The sequence below is a fragment of the Hylobates moloch genome, unplaced genomic scaffold (genome assembly GCF_009828535.3).
Source record: "Hylobates moloch isolate HMO894 unplaced genomic scaffold, HMol_V3 SCAFFOLD_10, whole genome shotgun sequence".
Lineage (NCBI taxonomy): Eukaryota > Metazoa > Chordata > Mammalia > Primates > Hylobatidae > Hylobates > Hylobates moloch.
In genome coordinates this window covers 108,738,024-108,753,952 of record NW_026652285.1, presented here as the reverse complement: position 1 = coordinate 108,753,952, position 15,929 = coordinate 108,738,024, and the positions used below count along the sequence as shown (strand labels likewise).

At 59.7% G+C, this 15,929-nt stretch overlaps 1 long non-coding RNA gene across 1 annotated transcript; it reads left to right on the top strand.

Moving 5' to 3' along the window:
* The first annotated feature begins 1,877 nt into the window (after positions 1-1,877).
* On the top strand, positions 1,878-15,048 carry LOC116475892 (uncharacterized). The gene is made up of 2 exons (XR_004250023.1): positions 1,878-1,978; positions 14,596-15,048. It is a non-coding gene; the product is annotated as an uncharacterized LOC116475892 (long non-coding RNA).
* Positions 15,049-15,929: the final 881 nt, after the last annotated feature.

Genomic DNA, 15,929 nt, shown 5'->3' with positions numbered 1-15,929 from the left:
AAGCTCTCTCCCCTAAGAGAGCTACCAGTGAGGCTGTCAGCCCCTGCCCTGGAGATGGGCAAGCAGGCCCAACGCCCTCAGCCCCACTTCACAGGGGTGCTCTGAGCTGGCAGCAGGCTGTGGCCAGGGGTGTGGGGAGGGATGCGGGACACTGTGGGTGATCACAGGGGGTGCTCTGTCAGATGCCCTGGGTCCCAGCCCCCAGGTCTGACCCTCAGCTTCCCTGTTCAGGTGGCAGTGGGAGCCTCAGGCCGAGCGAGCCACTGTGGCAATGGTGGGCTGGGTGGGAGGGGACACGGTGCCGAAGGGAGCTGGGTGGCTTTGGAGGACCTGCCTGGAACCCCAGGAGAGCAGGGCCTCTCCCAACCCCACTGTCTGTGGGGTGTGAGCCCTGCTTTGGGGTCAGCCCCTGACGGCCTGATGCCTGGGACACCCCCATTTCCCTGGCCCTGGGCGGTCAGTGTGCCCCCACCTCTCCAGTCCCACTCAGCTGGACAACTTGAGCCAAGGGAGGCTGGGGCAGCTGGGGAAATTCTCCACTGGACTTTGGAGGGCAGGTGGAAAACCTCACGCACACTTGATGTGCCTCCCCATCAAGCAGGGACCAGCTCCCCTCTACCCATGGCCAGAGGAAGGGTCTGCTCTGGGTGCCCGGCTGTGGTCAGGGCTCAGGGCCTCAGCCAGGCAGGCCCTCACTCTTCTCCGGGCCTGTTTCTGCACCTGCTCCATGGTCAATGAGCTGGTTGAAGGGGGCGCTCCGGGCACCCAGGCACGGCTGTTCTGAGCAGGAGGGGCCTCTTTCCAGAGGTGACCCTGCCCCGAGGTTGGAGCGGATAGGCAGAACCCCGTTTCCCCACCTCCTCCACACTAGGCCACCCTGGGATCTGGCCCTTACCCTACTGGCTGCCCCCTCAGCCGCCCTGTGCCTCCCTCGGCCCCCTGGCTCTCCCACGCAGGGGCTCATCCTGCCCTGGCCAGCCTGTCCCTCCAGCTGTCAGGAGGGGGTTGCAGTGAAGAACAAGTTGGCAGCAGGCTGGGCCCAGCCCCCCAGGCTGTCACCTAGGAGCCCAGTGCCAGGAGGACAGCCTGGAGAGGACCCAGACTCTGCCTTCGCCCCTGGCCTGTATAAGCACAGCAGTCAAGTCACCGGGAAGGCCCCCAGCAGGCCAAGCCTTAGCGACTTGTGCACTCGGCTACTTAGCTACTCCACCATATAAGGGCCCAGTAGGCTTGTGCCCCCATCCCAGGAGGTGCCCTCTTGCCCTCTGCCTGCATCCCTGTGGCCTGCCCCCTCCTTCCCCACCTGCATGCCCCTGGATCTGCCCTGGCCTCCAGGTGGAAGGACCCACAAGCGTGGGGTGGGCTAGATCCAGCCCCTTCTGTGTACAAAGGGAGAAACTGAGGCCCAGAGGGAGAAGTGACCAGCCCAAGTGAGCCTGGAGGCCGGGCAGGGCTGGGATGCTCGGCACAGGAGGCTGCCTCACCCTTCCTTCCTCTTCTTGGGGAGCCCCATGTCCCCCACCCCAGCTTGTCCTATGTCCCAACCTGGAGCAGCCCCTGTCATCAGACTTTTCCGGCCAGGGGACAGCTCTGGGCAGGAGTAGCTAAGTAGCCAAGTGCACGAGTCCCTAAGGCTTGGCCCGCTGGGGGCCTTCCCGGTGACTTGACTGCTGTGCTTATACAGGCCAGGGGCGAAGGCAGAGTCTGGGTCCTCCCCAGGCTGTCCTCCTGGCACTGGACTCCTGGGTGACGGCCTGGGGGGCTGGGCACAGCCTGCTGCCAACTTGTTCTTCACGGCAACCCCTTCCTGACAAGCTCTGCCCTGCCCCCAGCCCCTCCCCAGGCCAAGACTAGACCCTCCCCAAGGGAAGGAGGCCTGGGCTCAGGCCCAGAGTGTCAGCTTTGCCCTATCCCGTAGCCTGGAGCCACCACAGGAGGGGCATTCCACTCTCTTGGGCTCCTGGAGCCTCAGGGGCAGGTACAGGAGGTGGGCTGGGGTCTTGCCCTAATGTCGGGGTCCCAGCAGGGACAGGAGGGCGAGGGGTTGGCAGGGGACAGATGTGGGTTCTGTCTATACTCTCTTGGACTCCAGAGGGTACTGGGGGTCCGGGGGGTTGGGGCTGCCCCCGGTTCTGGTATGGATGGAGCATACTCTGTGCCCAAGGCTCAGGGGCTCAGCAAGGGGCAGGCGGGCCCCTCCCTCACCCTCCGGTCCTCGGAGGTGCCCCCTTCCTGGCCCCTGCCGCTCTGGTGGCGTGTGTTTGGAATCATGGCACAGACCTTCAGCAGGGAATCATTTTGGGAGTCGGCAGTGCCTCCTGCCCAGGCTCCAGCCCCACGGAAGCCAGGCCGGGCCCCACGTCTGGCCTCCTCCCCTCACGGCAGGGGCCCAGCACAGAGGGGGAGACCTGGTGGGAGAGGGCGGCCACCCCAAGGCCTGCACCTGTCCTCATCTGGGCACTGGAAGGTCTGGAGCCTGGGGCTTCACCCTGCCTGGGGTGGCACCAGAGGTGGAGGCCTGGCAGGGGCAGGAAGCTGGAGCTCTGGTCCCAGCTTTGTGCCCCATACAGGCCTCAGTTTCCCCACTGGCTCTCTTGTCAGTAGGGCCAGGTTGTCCCAGTGGCCTTCCAGCCACCTGGGAATGTTCTGAGGTTAGTTATAAGGGGAAGGGCTGCCTTACCTTCCCAGAGCGTGCTGGCTGGGCAGAGAGGTGTGGAGGGGTTTGGCAGAGCCCTCCGGGCCCTCTCGGGCCTCCCGGACCCCTCACCCGGGTGCTTTTGGCCTCTGAAGCCCCAGGAGAGAGCAGATTAAGCCCCTGGCAGAGGCCAGCCTGGGCATCTCAGGTGGCGCGAGACAGAGGGGCGCCAGGCGCGGCCGGCCGCGGGAGCCGGGCTGCAGGAGGAGGGAGTGAAGCAGAGTGCGGGAGGGATGGGGCTTCCTGTTTACCCCGAGTGCCCCCCGGCCTCGGACGGGCTGGCTCTGTCAGCCACGGATGTGGTGGAACCTTCCCATCAGAGGACGTCCCGGACCCGACGGGGGCTGGAGGGAGCTGCCGGGCAGGGGTGCCTGCGGGCAGGGAGCCGTCTGCTCCTGAGTGAGGGTTTGGGCTGGGAGAAGTGAGGGTCCCCAGCCTTCCCTCTCTCCTCTGCCTGCCGGCTGCGGCCCGTGACCTGCGCACCAGAGCGACACCCTCTGAGTTGAGGGGCTTCCATTTTCAGAGGAGGCAGCTGGCTCACAGGTGGAAGCGGCTTGTTCAAGGGTGGAAAACAGAGGCCCAGAACTGGAGTCCGGGGCTCTGAGCCTCGGGGGTCGCCCGGGGGACCCCTCGCCCTTCCCCTCGCTGCTCCCGTCTCCCTTCCTGGGGCTGCCCACTGCTCCAGCTGATGGCGTGGAGGTGCCCATGGCCTTGTGGGCTGGCTTCTTGGCAGGTCCCCACTGGCTTTGCATCTGAGTGTCCCCTTCTCCCGACATCACCCCTACCCTGGTCCGGTCCACCCCTCTTCCTGCCTGGATAACAGTCGCCCCTCCTCGGCCTTGCTGGGTGCCGCTGCCCTTCACACCCAGTGCTCAGGGAGTTTCGCGGAGGGAGACATCGGGTTGTGTGACCTCCTCCTGAGGCGCCACCACACTCAGCACAAAGTCCAATCCTGCCTGTGCTCCATGCCCCTGCCAGAGTGCGCGCTCCACAGGGCAGGGGCCCAGACCTGGAAGGGGTGACTCGGAGCAGGTGCGCAGAAGGTGCGGAGTTCCCCACTGCGCCGGGCGTGTCACCCATTGGTGGCCTGGCAAACTTGAAGTGCAGCGAGACGTGGGCTTAGAGATGGGAAAGTGAACCTGAGAGGGGCCGGCAGCCCGGGCAGGAGACACAGCCCCTTGGCCACACCCCAGGGGACCGGCGTGCCCCACTGCTGGTAGCAGGTGATGGAAGCATCCCTGGGAGAACAGACTCCCCCCAGTTCTGCACACACTGCTCGTGCCTTGGAGCTCGTACCAGCCTGGGGGCTTAGCTTTAAACATCTTCATGTTATCTTCTGGCAGACGTGCAGATAAATGCAGTTCCCTTAGGCTGTCCCTGGGGGGTCCCCAGTCCCAGGAGGGGCAGGAAGCCAGGGAATGCCCAGCAGTTCTCAGGTCCCCTGCCAGCAGTGCAGGAGCATTCGGCCGCCCCACACCCTTGTCAGCACTTGCTGTTGTCTGTCTTTTTCATTTTAGCCATTCTGATGATTTTGCAGTGGTATTGCTGTATTGTTATTTTTGTTCATGTAGGAAGGTGAAGAAAATCTTATTTTTTAAACAGCAGAATCCGTCCCTAGGGAGAGACTTGCTTCACAGGGGAGACACCTGGCTGGGGTGAGAGCACAGTGTGGGCCTCGGGGGGGCCATACGAGCTGCAGGTTCTGTGGATGTCCCCAGCAGCACCCAGGGAGTCTGGAGGGGAGGAGAGAGAAGAGGCCTCCACGGTGGAGTGAGCTTGGGAGAGGGGTCCCCAGATGGACACTGGGTGCTGCCTGGCAGCTCACGAGGTGGGCACTGGTGGTCTGACTCTCGAGGAAGCCTTGTTGAGCAGGGTGAGCCCCAGATGGAGCCCCCCTAGTGGGTGGGGCCCCTCCCCTGGTGATGCCTGTGCTTCTGGGGACTGTGGGCTTCTGGGAGGGGTGTGGGAGTCCCTCCCTGGAGGCTTCATGCCTGTCTCTCTTGAGGGGTTGTCATAGACCTCCGGTAGGGTCAGGGACCATAGGTGCCCTGAAGGCTTCTCTGCCTCAGTTTCCCCTCGTGTCAGACCAGGGCATGGAGGGTCTTTGGAGCCCTGGGGAGGGTCCCGGGGTCTCCAGTTCCCAGTCACAGGGCAGACAGTTTGTGCCTGGGTCCTTCCCAGGGGGGAGGAAGGAGGGGTCCATAGCTTCCAGCAGATTCTCGAAGGAGGGTCATGTGACCCTCGAGTGAGTTCAGAGTCCCCACCCAATGTGGCTGCCAGGGCCTCGCGTGTCCCTTCGGGGTCCTCAGCGCCACGAACGGGGCTGGTCCCAGTGTCCAGCTTCTGGGATCCGGCTCCCGCAGGCCCTGGAGGCTGCTTCCCAGCCCTGCTGAGGTTCCCATGGGACTGAGGAAGGGGGTCTTGCCGGCCCCCTGAGGCTGCCCTCGCGCCTGGCGCTGGTACACGGCACAGAAGCCCCACTCGGTGGGCTGTGATTTGCCAAGGCCCGACAGATGGGGCAGCCGTTAACGTCAAGGGGAAAAAACACTTCATCTCCCACGACGGAAGGAGAAGTTCCCGAGAGCTCAGGGCCTGTGGGGCAGCCAGTGGAGGTGGCGGCAGTTCAGCAGCCCGGCCCCCAGCTGGAGCCGCCCTGTCCTCTCCCCGCCTGCCCGTGTGGGGAGAGCTGGGGACCAGGCGCTCCAAGCCTTTAGGGGAGAACATAGTGGGAGAGACGGCGGAGGCGTGTGAGCAGGGTGCTGCATTCAGGTGTCTCCTCTTGGGGCCGTTGCCCTGGCCCTGCAAAGTGGAGGCAATGATCTGACCCCATCTACAGACGAGGAAACTGAGGCCCCATGTGAGTGGCTGCTCTAGCTCCCAGGGCCTTCCCTGGCAGGGCTGGACTGGAACCCAGAGCCACAGGGACCCCAGTCTCTGCAAGGCACAATGGCGGGGGGGGGGCCCCTCCCCTGGGGATGCCCGTGTTTCTGGGGTCTGTGGGCTTCTGGGAGGGGTGTGAGGGTCCTTCCCTGGAGGCTTCATGCCTGTCTCTCTTGCGGGGTTGTCATAGAGCTCTGGTAGGGCCAGGGACCATAGGTTCCTTGAAGGCTTCTCTGCCTCAGTTTCCCCACGTGTCAGATGAGGGCGTAGAGGGTCTTGGGAGTTCTGGGCAGGGTCCCGGGGTCTCCCTGTTCCCAGTCACAGTGCACACAGTTTGTGCCCAGGCCCTTCCCTGGTGGGGAGGGAGGCGGGGTCCGTAGCTTCCAGCAGATTCTTGAAGGAGGGTCAACAGAGCCCCATGCAGGTGGCCCTGGGCTTCCTCCAGTCCCCGAGTCCACGCTTCTCAGCACCAAGGCTGCCGTCATATTATTACTATTATTTAATACCCTTAAAATATGTAAAGAGAGAAAGGGAAAAAAAGGCATCTGCCTGGTCAGGAATCTCTGTTTCCTCTCAGCCAGGAAACAGGAAGTGAGTGTTCGGGGAGATTGGGAACCAGCCCTCGAGAACAATAGAGCCCCCCAGAGGGGAAGGGGAACTGCGTCAAGGGGTGGGGGCCGCCGGAAGCCTGACCTCTGCCCCGCCAAGCGCAGAGGGGGCCTGAGGCATAAATTTAGTCTCCTTTTCCTGATGAAAGGCTGAGATGCCCCACTGCTGGGGCTGGGGGGGAGGGCAAGGCTGGCCTGGGTCCCTGGGGCCTTAGGACCATCTAACTGTGCCCTCCTTTCACCTATGGGTAAACTGAGGCCCAGAGAGGGGAAGAGCCCTGTCTGGGGGACTGAGGGTGCCGAGCTCCCGTGGCTGTCTCGTTGTGGCTGCAGGCTCTGCTAGGCTTAAAGCCTGCTGGACCTGGGCACCCCCTCATATCCCTGAATAAACATAGCGGGTTCTGGTGGAGGCGGGAGGGCAGTGCGGGCCCCTGCAGCCAGCCCTGGCCGTTCCTGCCAGCTGAGTGACCCCAGGCAACGCCTCACCTCTTGAGCCTGGCTTTCCCAAGTCACCCTTGTGGCTTTCCCAAGTCACCCTGGCCCGGAGCAGCCTGAGAGGCAAGGCTGCCACCAGCCCGTGCTCCCTCCAGCCCTGCCAGGTGTGCGGCGATGGGGGTCTCATTTCCTGCAGGTGCACCGGGAGGGGCCAGGCCGAGGCTTGGTGAGAACCGAGGGCCGGCCGGGGCTTGGCTTCGCTTCGTTTCTTTTCTTTCTTTCTTTCTTTCTTTCCTTCTTTCTTTCTTTTCTTCTTTCTTTTTTTTTTTTTTTTTGAGACAGAGTTTTGCTCTTGTTGCCCAGGCTGGAGTGCAATGGCGTGGTCTCAGCTCACTGCAACCTCTGCCTCCCAGGTTCAAGCAATTCTTCAGCCCCAGCCTCCCAAGTAGCTGGGATTACAGGTGTGTGCCACCACACCCGGCTAATTTTTTGTACTTTTAGTAGAGATGGAGTTTCTCCATGTTGGTCAGGCTGGTCTCGAACTCCTGACCTCAAGCAATCTGCTCACCTCAGCCTCCCAGAGTGTCGGGATGGCAGGGGTGAGCCACCGCACCCAGCCAGGGTGCTTCTTTTTAATGTCACAGCTTTACTGAGCTGTAACTGAGACAGTAATCCACCCATTTAAGGTGCACAGCTCAGCGGGTTCTGTGGAGCCGCAGGGCTGTGCGACCATTGCCACAGTGCATTTTAGAACGTTTTCCTACCTCCTAAAGATTCTGTCCCCTAGCCGTCACCCTCTGCCCCTGTCCTCAGCCCTGGCCATCACCAACCTATCTCCAGTCTCTGGATTCGCCTGGTCTGGACATTTCACGTAGATGGGTCGCACCACGCGTGGACTTTTGTGTCCAACTTCTTGCACTTAGCATGTGTCTGCGGCCCAGTTGTGTTGTGATGTGTGTTGGAACTTTGCGCCTCTTTACAGCGGAACATTTCATGTCATGGAGAGACGTCCTGTCTCCCCACTCATCTGTCCACGGACACTAGGGATGTGTCTGCCTCTTGGCTGCTGTGAATGGTGCTGCTGCGAATATGCCTGTACATGTGTCTATGAGGACGTGCAACCCTCCTCTCGGGTGCACAACTGGTCCAGGGGTTTCTGGGTTGTGTGGTCCTCGGGTGCTTCATCATTGGAGGAGCTGTGTACCGTTTTCTGCAGCGGCTGCTCCGTTTACCTTCTCTGCTCACACGCCTGCTCCAACCCCAGGGAGGCTGGAGGAGCTGGTGGGGAGGGGCAGAGACGTCCGGAGTCCTGCCAGGACCCCACGCACAGGAGGATGCAGTGGTGAACTCGAGGGACCTTCTGTGTCCTGGGCCAGGTGCCGCTTCAGCACCCCTAGGCTCTCCTGGGCCCTCGCACAGCCTGTGGGCAGGTCCCTTGGCCCTCTGCAGGTAGGGCACTTTGTTGGGGGTGCCGGACGCCCCCCAGCAGTGAGAGGCAGAGTGGGGATTGGAGCCCAGCCTGTCTGACCCCAGAGCCAGAACTGTGCCCTCCCCAGATAGGAGGCTGCAGGTGGAGTGAGGAGGTTAAGTGGCCGGTGGCCGGGTGGGAGTGACAGCGCTGAGGAGCCAGTGTCCCCGGCTGGGCCGGCAGATGGGGGCAGGGGCCCAGGCCAGAGTCCATCCTCTCGAGGCCCCTGAGGCAGCTGCCCGGTTTCTCTCTGAGGGGCCATCAGGGCCAGGGCCTGGGGTGCAGGCTTGGCAGGGGTCTAGAGCCGTGCCGGCCTCTGCCGCTCTGTCCAAGGGGCCACGGAAGGCGAGACGCCCCTCTCTGCAGACTCCAGCCAGGGGTCAGATCCCGGGGGGCTTGTGTCCTCCTCCTGGGGGTGCTGGCCTTGCGGATGGGGCAGGGGGCAGGCAGCTGCCCGCCCATTGGGACATCCTCATTTGTCCTCCATGCCTGGGAAGCACCTGCAGCCCCAGCCAGGCCTCCTCCTCCTGCCTCCACCCCCAAATGAACCCAGCCCCCAACTGGACCAGGCCCAGGAGGGCCAGGCCCTGCCCACCAGCCTCGGCCAGCAGGCAGCATGGTAGACACCCGCGCTCGGGCCTGTGCTGAGTGTCCAGGTTCTCCTGGGGTCCAAGAAATGGGTCCCAGCTTCTTGGGTGGACTCAGGCAAGCCCCCACCTTCTCCGGGCCTCTGTCCTCCTTGTTAAACCTTAGGCTGTGCCCAGACTCCGTCCAGGACGTCTGCACCCCACTGGGGAGTGGGGCCATTTGCTCCAGGAGGGAGCTGCATTTCAGACAGGCCTCATGCTGCCCACCCCCACAGTGGCCCATGGCAGAGCAGAAGGGCAACTGGGTTGTTCTGAGTCGGCCTGGCTCCTGCCCTCCCCACCTCCTGTCCCTGGTGCTGGAATTTGAGTGGCCAGAGGAGAGCTGGGTGCTGGGCCTCAACCATGGCTTCCAGCCTCCCTAAAGTGCCCTGCACGTCTCCACCCCAACACCCTGCAGTCTCTACCCCAGTACCCCGCACCTCTCCACCCCAGCACCCCGCACCCCTCCACCCCAGCACCCCGCACCCCTCCACCTCAGCACCCCGCACCTCTCCACCACAGCACCCCGCACCTCTCCACCCCAACACCCCGCACCCCTCCACCCCAGCACCCCGCACCTCTCCACCCCAGCACCCCGCACCACCCTCACCACACACCCACCACCCCCCACCCACACCCCACCCCACCACCCCACACCCCGCACCACACACCCCCACCCTCACCCCACACCCCCCACCTCTCACCTCACACCCCCACCCTCACCCCACACTCTGCACCCACCTCACACTCTGCACCCTCACCACACCCACCTCACCACACACCCCCCTCACCCCACACCCCCACCTCTATTCACCACACACCCCCACCCTGCACCTCACACCCCCCCCTCACCCCACACCCCCACCTCACCCACACCCCCCACCCCCACCCCCACACTCTGCACCCTCACCTCACACCCCCGCACCTCTCCACCTCAGCACTCTGCACCTCCCCACCCCAGCACCCCGCACCTCCCCACCCCAGCACCCCGCACCTCCCCACCTTAGCACCTTGCAATCTCCACACCGGCACCCTGCACCCCTGCATCCTAGCGCCCTGTCCTGCGTGTCTCCACACCAGCTCCCTGTCCTGCTCTGGGGGGCGGCTCCTTCACTCCCCACTTGTGCCCTATGGTGACCGTGTGAAGGTGGTCGGGGCCCTTCCCCAGGCAGGGAGGGGACACGGGGCAGGTCCCTCCCCAGGCCCTGGCAGTGACTCTGCATCAGGCGGGGTCACCCCCATGCCTGTATCCTTGCTGCTGCCACTGGCCACCATCCTGGCCCAGGTGACACCAGCTGGACTCTCAGCCGTGATGCCGCAAACCCGCCCAGCACCATCAGGCCTCTCGGGGGGAACTGCAGCTTCCTGAGCCACCCCTGCCTGGACAATGACTGGAAACTCCTCTCTCAGGCTGCCCTGCAGGCCCCACACTGCCGGGATGGGGAGGGCTGCTCTGCCTGAGGGGCCTGCCCATCTGTCTGCCTGTGGACCCTACTCCACGCAGGCCTGGGTGGCCGGAGTGTTCAGGAAGCAGGTCAGGGCAGCAGGCCATGCCGGCTTCGGCCTCCCTCCCGGCCACCAGCAAAGCCTGAGGGCTCAGGGATGGCAGCTGATGATGGTGATGCTGATGATGGTGAGAATGATGGCGGCGGCCACCGTGGCACCACAGTCCGCACCCCCGGTCGGCTTCCCCCACCACTCCAGCAGCAGGGTCTTTTTTTTTTTTTTTTTTTTTTGAGACGGAGTCTTGCTCTGTCGCCCAGGCTGGAGTGCAGTGGCGCGATCTCGGCTCACTGCAAGCCCCGCCTCCTGGGTTCACGCCATTCTCCTGCCTCAGCCTCCTGAGTAGCTGGGACTACAGGCACCTGCCACCACGCCCGGCTAATTTTTTGTATTTTTAGTAGAGACGGGGTTTCACTGTGTTAGCCAGGATGGTCTCGGTCTCATGACTTCGTGATCTGCCTGCCTTGGCCTCCCAAAGCGCTGGGATTCCAGGCGTGAGCCACCGCGCCCGGCCAGCAGCAGGGATTTTTAAAGGAACAACACCCAGCAGGAAGGGCGAACCCTCCCCTCCTGGGCCCTTCCCTGGCCCTGGCTTCCCTGGGATGAGGGGCGGCTAGGCGTCCGCCTCGCAGGGCTGCAGGGACCCAGGACATGGGGGAGGGGGGCTGATTCCAGCCAACCCACAACAGGCCTCTACCCCAGGAGCCAGAGGGGGGGATGCGCTCTCCGGCCTCTTCCGCAGCCCTCCCGGGGGCGGTGGGCTGGGTTTCGTCGGCGGGTCTGGGAGGTGTGTGCAGGGCTGTTACCGGGGTCTGGGGGGTGTGTGCAGGGCTGTTACTGGCAGGTGCTGGGAGGTGGGGGGGTGGCTGGGGCAGGACAGGAAGGTCACTCTAGCCTGAGGATAATTTCTATTTTATTTTACAATTCCAAAATGAAGAGTGACTTTCTTACTTGTTGTTTGAGCTCGGCTGTGACATGTACTTCCTCTCCAAGAGCCAGTGGATTTGATGAGAAGCGGCACCGAGAGCACCGCCCGGCTCCCGGCATCTGCGAGGCCTCGCACAGGTCCTGTTCTGACGGCAGCGCTGATCAACGCTCTCCACAAACCCCACGAGGGACGGAGGCATCCGCATCACCTGCCCGCATTCGGGGAAGGGCTGGGAGGCTGCAGGGCTGAGTCACCGCCGGGCACCCACTCCCTGCCGGCCCCTGGGAAGGACGGGGACAGATGCGGCTCTTTCGCTCAGCCTCAGGGAGGTGGAATCACACATTTTTAGAGTCTTTAAGGAACAGAGAGCTGCATAAAAATAAATAAAAAATAAATAAAGAGGCTTTATTTTTAGGGCAGTTGTAGGCTTACAGCCAAATTGAGAGAAGGTACAGAGGTCCCACGCCACAGCCCCGCCCCCACGTGCGCAGCTCTCCCTGCACCGGGGCGGTTGGTGTGTGACGTGGGTGAACCTGCGCTCACATGTCGCAGTCACCCGGGGCCCAAGGTGTAACTGAGGTCACTCAGTGTAGCACAGTCAGGGTCTGGGCAAGTGTATGAGGGCACGTGGCTGCCAGGACAGTATTGGGCACAGACGTCTCTGCCCTAAAGTCCTCTGAGAGGCTCCCTCTTTACGTAGACAGTTTAATGCATTTGGGCAAATGAGCACCCCCGTGCAATCTTCACCGCCAAGGATGGATAGGACGTTTCCCATCCCTCCGAGGCCCCTCACACTCTGCCTAGCCCCCGGCAGCCCCGACGTGCTCTCTCTGCTCCTGGGAGATTTGTGTTATGGGAGCCGAGTGGCCAGTGAGTGCCCTGTGCCCAGCACGATGGCTTTTTTTTTTTTTTTTTTTGAGACAGAGTCTCACTCTGTAGCCCAGGCTGGAGTGCAGTGGCACAATCTTGGCTCATTGCAACCTCCGCCTCCCTGGTTCAAGAGATTCTCCTGCCTCAGCCTCCCGAGTAGCTGGGATTACAGGTGCCTACCATCATGCCCGGCTAATTTTAGTAGAGATGGGGTTTCACCATGTTTGCCAGGACAGTCTCGATCTCCTGACCTCAGGTGATCCGCTTGCCTTGGCCTCCCAAAGTGCTGGGATTATAGGCGTGAGCCACTGCACGTGGCTGTGATGGGTTAGGGGTGGTCTGTGCTGTGTGTGTCTGTGACTCCGTACTGCTTCCTAGGAGTCCACAGTCTGAGTGGGCCATGGTTCATTCATTCATTCGTTCATTCATTCATTCATTCATTCATTCATTCATTTAGAGACGGAGTCTGGCTCTGTCACCCAGGCTGGAGTGCAGTGGCACGATCTCGGCTCACTGCAAGCTCTGCCTCCCGGGTTCACGCCATTCTCCTGCCTCAGCCTCCCAAGTAGCTGGGACTACAGGCACCCGCCACCACACCTGGCTAATTTTTTATATTTTTAGTAGAGACAGGGTTTCACTGTGTTAGCCAGGATGGTCTCGATCTCCTGACCTCGTGATCTGTCTGCCTCGGCCTCCCAAAGTGCTGGGATTACAGGTGTGAGCCACCGCACCCAGCCTATTTATTTATTTTTTGAGACAGGGTCTCACTCTGTCACCCAGGCTGGAGTTCAGCGGCGCAATCTCAGCTCACTGCAACTTCCACCTCTGCGGTTCAAGTGATTCTCGTGCCTCAGCCTCTCGAGTAGCTGGGATAACAGGCACACGCCACCACACCCAACTCTAGGGCCACAGTTTATATGAACACATTTTAATTTCAGAGAGAAGATTTTGGAAAAAAATTTAAAAATAATAACAAAGAAAGAAAGAGTCTCACCAGTTCTCACAAGACTCAATGTAGGATTACCACACTCTCCAAAACTCCACTGCTAGGTACATTCCCCGAGAGCAGGGATTCAAGCAGACGTGCAACGTACACACAGCAGCGTGCTCACAGGAGCCGAGAGGTGGATACGCCCGGATGCCCATCCGCGGATGAGTGTATTGCCAAGTCAAGGCCCATCCGTACAGTGAGACACTGCTCAGTGGTAAAGAGGAATGAAGCTCTGGCCAGGGGCCGTGGCTCACATCTGTGATGCCAGCACTCTGGGAGGCTGAGGAGGGTGGATTGTTTGAGCTCGGGAGTTCAAAACTAGCCTGTGCAACTTGGCAAAACCCTGTCTCCAATATTAAAAAAGGGAAAAAAAGTATTAAAAAAAAAAAAAAAAGGAATGAGGCCCGGGGCGGTGGCTCACGTCTGTAATCCTAGCACTTTGGGAGGCTGAGGCGGGAGGATCATTTTAGGTCAGGAGTTTGAGACCAGCCTGGCCAACATGGTGAAACCCCATCTCCACTAAAAATACAAAAATTAGCCGGGTGTGGTGGTGCGTGCTTTTAGTCCCAGCTACTCAGCAGGCTGAGCCAGAAGAATCACTTGAACTCCAGAGGCAGAGGTTGCAGTGAGCTGAGATTGCGCCACTACACTCCAGCCTGGGCGACAGAGCAAGACTCCCTCTCAAAACAAAAAAACAAAAACCAAACAAACAAAAAAAACAAAAAACACTAAGCCAGGCACGGTGGCTCACACCTGTAATCCCAGCACTTTGGGAAGCCGAGGTGGGCGGATCCCTTGAGGTCAAGAGTTCAAGACCAGCCTGACCAACATGGCAAAACCCCATCTCTACCAAAAATACAAAAATTAGCTGGGCATGGTGGCGGATGCCTGTAATCCCAGCTACTCGTGAGGCTGAGGCAGGAGAATCACTTGAACCTGGGAGGCAGAGGTTGCAGTGAGCCGAGATTGCCCCACTGCACTCCAGCCTGGGCGACAGAGTGGGACTCTTAAAAAACAACAACATGTTGTCTTGAAAAACAACAATAACAAAAAAATAAATAAAATAAGTAGTCAGTGCACTGGGGAAAGAAAAGAATATAAAATACAATGCCAAATTGTTAAAAAAAAAAAAAAAAAAAAAAGGTAGGCAATAAGACTGCAGAGGAGAGGCCGGGCACAGTGGCTCATGCCTGTAATCCCAGCATTTGGGAGGCTGAGGTGGGTGGATCACCTGAGGTCACAAGTTCGAGACCAGCCTGGCCAACATGCTGAAACCCCATCTCTACTAGAAATATAAAAATTAGCCGGGCATGGTAGCCCATGCCTGTAATTCCAGCTACTCAGGAGGCTGAGGCACAAGAATTGCTTCAACTAGGAAGGTGGAAGCTGTGGTGAGCCGAGATCACGCCATTGCACTCCAGCCTGAGCCACAGAGTGAGATTCGGTCCAACAAAAGACTTCAGAGGAGACCCTGCCCCCTGGTGCTCCGTACATTCTTCCCCTAAACCGGGCTCAACTTCCTTGTTTTATGTAAAAGTTGGGCAGATGGAATTAAGCCCTCAGAGCATTCAACTTATTTCATAATTTTCAGAGCCAGCCGGGAGTGCAGGAGGGAGAACTTTCCTGTGGACGTCCTGTGTTCTCCGGACGCAGAGAACCCTCATCAACCGAGGGGGAAGTCACTTCCGAATCCACAGATGGCGTTTGAGTGCATGGAGAGTGCCTCCAGGACACACTTACTGTTCCCTCGCTCTGGCCAGACGCCAACCAGACCCTGTGCGTGCGCACCGTGCTGCTCTTTGCAGCCTTCTGCAAGGGGTTGCTGCGAAGACCAGCACCTTGGTGAAGAGCCTGCGGCTGAACTTGAACTCGGGGCCACCTGAGTCAGGCCTGTGCTTTTTCACCTCTGCGGATGATGTCAGAGGATTTCCCTAGCAATGTTTTAAAAGTTACTTCTGTCTGGAAAAAAGTGGAAAAAATGGCAAATTATGTTACGTATAATTTGATAATTTTAAAGAATTAATGATGTAATTATTACTCAAACTCACTGAATTGTACGTTTTATTATTATTATTACTATTTTCTTTTTTTTGAGACGGAGTTTCACTCTTGTCGCCCAGGCTGGAGTGAAATGGCGCGATCTCGGCTCACCACAATCTCTACCTCCGGGGTTCAAGTGATTCTCCTGCCTCAGCCTCCCGAGCAGCTGGGATTACAGGCATTCGCTACCACGCCCGTTCAATTTTGTATTTTTAGTAGAAATGGGGTTTCTGCATGTTGATCAGGCTGGCCTTGAACTCCTGACCTCAGGTGATTCGTCTGCCTCGGCCTCCCAAAGTGCTGGGATTACAGGCGTGAGCCACCGCGCCCTACCTATTATTATTATTTATTTTATTTTATTTATTTGAGATGGAATCTCCCTCTGTCGCCCAGCCTGGAGTGCAGTGGCGCGATCTCAACTCACTGCAACCTCTGCTTCCCAGGTTCAAGTGATTCTCCTGCCTCAGCCTCCCGAGTAGCTGGAATTACAGGTGCGTGCCACCACGCCTGACTAATTTTTGTATTTTTAGTAGAGACAGGATTTCACCATGTTGGCCAGGCTGGTCTCAAACTCCTGACCTAGTGATCCACCCGCCTCAGCCTCCCAAAGTGCCGGGATTACGGGCGTGAGCCACCAAGCCCGGACTGAATTGTACATTTTAAATGGGTGAATTGTATAGTATATAAATGATTTCTTACTAAAGCTGTTATTTTTATTTTATTTTCAAGATGGAGTCTCACTCTGTCGCCCAGGCTGAAATGCAGTGGCACGATCTCAGCTCACTGCAACCTCTGCCTCCTGGGCTCAAGCAATTCTCCTGCCTCAGCCTCCCTAGTAGCTGGGATTACAGGCGCCTGCCACCACACCCAGCTAATTTTTGTATT